The following is a 6,889-nucleotide window of genomic DNA, read 5'->3' on the forward strand; positions in this document are numbered from 1 at the left end:
GTAATTAAAATTATGAGTTTAAATTTCAGTCAGTCTAAAACTTCTGGTTTATATTAATATACTGTTGAGTTGTTTCTGCTGTCTCTCAGACCTAAAAGGTGTCTAACTAGTGTTCCCTAGTTACATTTTTTTGGAGACACAACTATAAAATTAGTACAGTAAATCATTATGGAAATTAATTAAAAATGTAGAAATTTTTTTCTTAAAAAATGTATTAAAAAGGAGAAAGCCACGAAGCAGCCTGTCTACATTGCTGCGACGCTGCCGCTTGTTACAAGGTACTGTATTTTGGTCTCACGGAGGGCAGGGAGAATACAAACTGCAAAGGGAAGGATAGAAAGCCACTGCAGAAGGGAATGGGTGAGAGGGGAGGAAAGATGCTGCACATGTAGGGGAGAGAAATGACATAGGAAGAATTGGGGGGAGGGGGGGAGTCATTGTACATGAAAAAAAGAAAAGCTACCCCCAAAATAAGACCTAGTGCCTTTTTGGGCCCAAACTTAACATAAGGCAGTCTTATTTTCGAGGAAACACGGTAGTGCTGTATTTAAATGCAGACTCTAAGGTCCCACTCCTTTGAAGCTGGTTTCAATTCCAAACTCCAACGGACCCGCCTTATTATTCTCCCACCTGAGCACCTTTTGGCCAGTTTGTAAGCTCATTAGAGCAGGGAGAGGACGCACGCGCGCGCTCAAGAGCAAACCCGTAGTTTTTGTTTGAGCTCAGCAGAAATAAGCGCGGGAAGGAGAGAGATGCTGGAGACCCGGGCGCAGAACGGCCGGTGCGCTTAGGCCGCGGTTCTCTGGCGCGTCTCCCCCCACCTCGCCGTGGGGCTTCGGATTAGAGTATCTGGGCAACTCAGCGCCGGGGCCTCGGCGGCAGACCCGAGAGTCCGCTCGCCCGCGCCCCGGCCTCGTCTATCTGATCGTTTCATCACGCCCGAAAGCCCCTGCGGGAGGGAGGGAGGGGGAGCAGCCGGCGGCACCGAAGGCTCCACGCACACAGCCAGGAGCGACCCAGCTAGCGGGAGGAAGTCTTCTCATGCTGGGCGGCGGCGGCTGCAGGCCGCGCCCGATCAAATAAGATCAACTTTTTTTTTTCCAAAACTGGGTGTAGATTTTAATGGCCCATTATCCTCAGCCCCAGACCCACGAGAGCTATTCGCACTCCTCTTCTGCCCCCGAAAGGAGGAGCACTTAAGGGTCACTTCACTTATTTAAGGGAAAAAAATCCCACCGGCAACACAGCACGTGTCTTTAATATTTAGTTTCAGATTTTGTTCCCAAAATAGAATTAAAAGAAAAAAAAAAGTGTCGTAGGGTAAAAGAAAAGTTTTTAGAAATAAACCAGTTGAGCCGTTCCAAAGTGGATCCTGAAGCTTGGCTCCACTTATTCTGCTATTCATTAGCACGCCGACTCCTCTTGTGACTTTTCTTTGACCTTTCAGGTGATTTAGAATGGCTTCTGTGTCTGTGGCTTCGATGGTGCCCTGGAGATTTGGATCTTGATCGATGGCGCCTTTCTCTGGATCTGCTTCTGTGGCGCCTTGGACTTTTACTACGATGTCGTTCCCGGCGTGGTGAGGGGCTCCTCCGCTTTGGAGAGCGGCTTCGCCTTCTTGGAGATCTGCTTCGACTCCTCCGATAGCGTGGTGAAGGAGATCTGCGTGGTCTGTCTAAGTCTCGATAACTTCTTCTGTGGTGATCAGGTGATGGGACTCTGTCCATCTTTTCATCGTCATCATCATCATCTTCACTGGACTCCACGTCATCCATATCTTCTTCTAAAGCGCTAATTCTAAAGGACAATTATAGAGACCACCCCCGGCAAAAGAAAAGATGTGATAGTAGTAAAGGCTGCAACATAAGCAATATCAGCAACTCATTTCTTAGTATTGCAACGGAAAGTGAAACGACACAAAAATCCATACGAAAAAGGAGATTATCGCTGAAAAATAGCTGGAAAACGATGACCACAAATGCTCGCAGTCTAAGCAACAAAGTTCATGATCTGCAAGCCCTGATATTAGAGGCAGATCTAGATATTGTTGCTATCACAGAGACATGGTTCAGTGAATCACATGGATGGGATGCAAACATACCGGGATATAATCTTTTTAGGAAGGACAGAGATGGTCATAAAGGTGGAGGAGTAGCTCTCTATGTAAAGATCAATATCCAAGCGACCGAAATGCAAGGGACCTGGGGAGAGGAAGAAGCGATATGGATTGCTCTGAAAAGAGAAGATGGAACTTCTATCTATGTGGGTGTGGTCTACAGACCTCCGACTCAATCGCAGCAAATTGATAAGGATCTGATTGTGGATATCCAAAAGTTTGGAAGGAAAGAGGAAGTTCTGCTGTTGGGAGATTTCAACCTGCCGGATGCGGACTGGAATGTTCCGTCTGCGGAATCGGAAAGAAGTAGGGAGATTGTGGATGCCTTTCAAGAGGCTCTGCTCAGACAAATGGTGACGGAACCCACAAGGGAAAAAGCGATATTGGATCTGGTCCTCACAAATGGAGAGAGTATCTCTAATGTTCGAGTGGGTGCTCACCTGGGTAGTAGCGATCATCAAACGGTTTGGTTTGATATAACGGCTAAAGTGGAGAGCGGCCGCTCGATACTTAAAGTCCTAGATTTCAAACGTACGGACTTTAATGCAATGGGAAAGTACCTGAAGAAAGAGCTGTTAGGATGGGAGGACATAAGAGAAGTGGAAAGACAGTGGTCTAAGCTGAAAGGAGCGATAAAAATGGCTACAGACCTTTATGTGAAGAAAATCAATAAAAACAAGAGAAAAAGGAAGCCGATATGGTTCTCCAACCTAGTGGCTGAGAAAATAAAGGCAAAAGAGTTGGCGTTCATGAAATATAAAAAAACCCAAGAAGAGGAGAGCAGAAAGGACTACAGGGTGAAACTGAAAGAAGCCAAGAGAGAGATACGTTTGGCGAAGGCACAGGCGGAAGAACAAATGGCTAAAAATGTAAAAAAGGGAGATAAAAATTTTTTCAGATATATTAGTGAAAGGAGGAAGATAAAAAATGGAATTGCTAGGCTAAAAGATGCTGGGAACAAATATGTGGAGAGTGATGAGGAGAAAGCAAATGTGCTAAACAAATACTTCTGTTCTGTGTTCACAGAAGAAAATCCTGGAGAAGGACCGAGATTGTCTGGCAAAGTTACACGAGAAAATGGAGTAGATTCTGCGCCGTTCACGGAGGAGGGTGTTTATGAGCAACTTGAAAAACTGAAGGTGGACAAAGCGATGGGACCAGACGGGATCCATCCCAGGATACTAAGGGAGCTCAGAGAGGTTCTGGCGAGTCCTATTAAAGACTTGTTCAACAAATCTCTGGAGACGGGAGTGATTCCTGGGGATTGGAGGAGAGCGGATGTGGTCCCTATTCATAAAAGTGGTCACAGGGATGAAGCAGGAAACTACAGGCCGGTGAGCCTCACTTCAGTTGTTGGAAAAATAATGGAAGTGTTGCTGAAAGAAAGGATAGTGTATTTCCTTGAATCTAATGGGTTACAGGATCCGAGGCAACATGGCTTTACAAAAGGTAAATCGTGCCAAACGAACCTGATTGAATTTTTTGATTGGGTGACCAGAGAGCTGGATCGAGGACATATGCTAGATGTAATTTACTTGGATTTCAGCAAAGCCTTTGATACAGTTCCTCATAGGAGGCTGTTGAACAAACTTGAAGGGCTGAAGTTAGGACCCAAAGTGGTGAACTGGGTCAGAAACTAGCTGTCGGACAGACGCCAGAGGGTGGTGGTTAATGGAAGTCGCTCGAAAGAAGGAAAGGTGACTAGTGGAGTCCCTCAGGGTTCGGTGCTGGGGCCAATCCTGTTCAATATGTATGTAAGTGACATTGCTGAAGGGTTAGAAGGAAAAGTGTGCCTTTTTGCAGATGATACCAAGATTTGTAACAGAGTAGACACCGAAGAGGGAGTGGAAAATATGAAAAAGGATCTGCAAAAGTTAGAGGAATGGTCTAATGCCTGGCAACTAAAATTCAATGCAAAGAAATGCAGAGTAATGCATTTGGGGATTAATAATAGGAAGGAACCGTATATGCTGGGAGGAGAGAAGCTGATATGCACGGACGGGGAGAGGGACCTTGGGGTGATAGTGTCCGAAGATCTAAAGGCGAAAAAACAGTGTGACAAGGCAGTGGCTGCTACCAGAAGGATTCTGGACTGTATAAAGAGAGGTGTAGTCAGTAGAAGGAAGAAGGTGTTGATGCCCCTGTACAGGTCATTGGTGAGGCCCCACTTGGAGTATTGTGTTCAGTTTTGGAGACCGTATCTGGCGAAAGACGTAAGAAGACTTGAGGCGGTCCAGAGGAGGGCGACGAAAATGATAGGAGGCTTGCGCCAGAAGACGAATGAGGAGAGACTGGAAGCCCTGAATATGTATACCCTAGAGGTAAGGAGAGACAGGGGAGATATGATTCAGACGTTCAAATACTTAAAGGGTATTAACGTAGAACAAAATCTTTTCCAGAGAAAGGAAAATGGTAAAACCAGAGGACATAATTTGAGGTTGAGGGGTGGTAGATTCAGGGGCAATGTTAGGAAATTCTACTTTACGGAGAGGGTGGTGGATGCCTGGAATGCGCTCCCGAGAGAGGTGGTGGAGAGTAAAACTGTGACCGAGTTCAAAGAAGCGTGGGATGAACACAGAGGATTTAGAATCAGAAAATAATATTAAAGATTGAACTAGGCCAGTTACTGGGCAGACTTGTACGGTCTGTGTCTGTGCATGGCCGTTTGGAGGAGGATGGGCAGGGGAGGGCTTCAATGGCTGGGAGGGTGTAGATGGGCTGGAGTAAGTCTTAACAGAGATTTCGGCAGTTGGAACCCAAGCACAGTACCGGGTAAAGCTTTGGATTCTCGCCCAGAAATAGCTAAGAAGAAAAAAAAAAAAAAATTTAAATTGAATCAGATTGGGCAGACTGGATGGACCATTCGGGTCTTTATCTGCCGTCATCATCTACTAATACGAGTCTCCAGCTGCTCAGCTTCTTCTAGCACATAACGTTTCTGCAGCCGAGGTAAAATGATATCACAAACACGCTCACTATGCAGGAGTTCGTCTATGAATTCATCTACGTGCATCAATTCAAATTCTCCATTCCTGTTTTGGCTCTTTATTTTCCGATAATCATTGTACAGTGGTTCAAGGTATTTGTAGCAATCAGTGGCTATGCCTGTTAGTCTCATATATAAGGCCCCCAACATTCTGACATACTTGAAATCTTCATTCTTTATAAACTCAACAATGATATCTTTCTCTGGTTGAATCTGGAGCATTTTCAGGGTCAAGCATAGGAAAGGAGTAGGTTTTATGTTTCCTCCATAAACACCACCAACGTATTTCAGCTCCATGGCTTTGTCCACGACAAGTTCAGCCGTCAGCCCGAAGCATTCTTCCTTCCAATATTTCGACTCGTAGATCCGCGTACGGATGATCTTCTCCACCAGGTACTGAGGATTAGTGCCATGGATACTGTGGGCATCTTTCACCGTGCGATTCGCCATGTTTACGGAAGCCCCGCCTACGCACAACGCCTCGCAAAACACGTCTTGCTCGCACCGAATCACACAAAACACGGCCCGCTCGCGCCTCACGCACACAATCACGCAAAACACGACCCGCTCGCGCAGTCTCTCACACAAACACCCAACTCCCGCTCTCCGTTCACACTTCCGGACATGCGCATCACGCAGGGAAAAAAAAAGCTCCTTTACTGTCGCACTTCCGGACATGCGCTTTACAGACTGTGCTGCTGGGCGTCACCTCCGCCACCTGGAGGATTCGGGGGTGGATATCAGACCGGCAAAACTTTTTTTTTTTTTAAACTATAAGTTTATTGAAATTTTCACTCCTAACAAAGGTTATAAAGCAACGAGTAAATATCAATAATAGTCCCAACCACACATAATAACAGAAACGCTTATAAAATGGGGGTGGGGCGGAATCTAGGAAACAAAAAACCCTACCCCTGAAGCGTGATTTCGTTCACGGTGCGCCTGCGCCTCGTGAGGTCACTTCCTGCCTCTGGCCCTGGTTCCGGGCTCTGACAGTTGGGTTGTGGCACGCGCTCGCTTTCTGTGGCTCAGCCTGGCGGTGTCATGGTGGGACGCCAGGTTTTTCCACGGCCTGGAGGATGCTCGATGTCGCCTATCGCACCTCTGGTCTCTTTGAGGGGCTGGGCCAAGACCCTGGGCGGGTGGGAGTGGGGGCTTTCTCGTCTGCTTTCATTTTTATTTCGTTTTTATATCACTTTTACCCTGTGATAAACGCTCAAATATTCAATAAATAAATAAGTATCAAGTGCTCAGTTACCTATGGTTACATCTAAGCAGCAATGAGACCAGCCACAACCACCGAGAGCACTCAGACCCGATCCTACCAAGAGTGTGAACTCTTGCCCCCCTGCAATCCGCTAAGAAGATCGACTGTCGGTTCCGGGCGGCTTTCCCGCAGAGGAGAGAATCCTGCATTCACCGTGGACCTCATCTGGGGCAGCCTCCTTGGAGCGGCTGGGGCACGGGCAGTGTGTCTGGGAGGGAATGCATGGATGGGAGAACATCGCAGGGGAGGAGACATAGGCATCCTGGGACTGTCGGCCAGAAGAAGCCCTTTCTGGATACGTCAATCGCTCCTCCTAAACTTACTTGCTCCACTTCATCACTGACGCTGACCCATTCTGCTTCTATTCCTTTCTCTCCTCTCTTCAACCTTCCAAAGTATTTAGATCAATGCTGTCTTTTTAAAATGTTTATTTTATTTTTATTTTTCCTCTAACTCTACTTTTCACTTCACTATTACCCTCCAGGTACTTTAGTTAGATTGTGAGCCTTCGGGACAGTAA

The 6,889-nt window shown here is 46.5% G+C and overlaps 1 pseudogene; it reads right to left on the reverse strand.

Moving 5' to 3' along the window:
- Nucleotides 1-1,240: 1,240 nt before the first annotated feature.
- On the reverse strand, nt 1,241-5,718 carry LOC117363636 (annotated as a pseudogene).
- Nucleotides 5,719-6,889: the final 1,171 nt, after the last annotated feature.

This window comes from Geotrypetes seraphini, chromosome 7 (assembly GCF_902459505.1).
Source record: "Geotrypetes seraphini chromosome 7, aGeoSer1.1, whole genome shotgun sequence".
Lineage (NCBI taxonomy): Eukaryota > Metazoa > Chordata > Amphibia > Gymnophiona > Dermophiidae > Geotrypetes > Geotrypetes seraphini.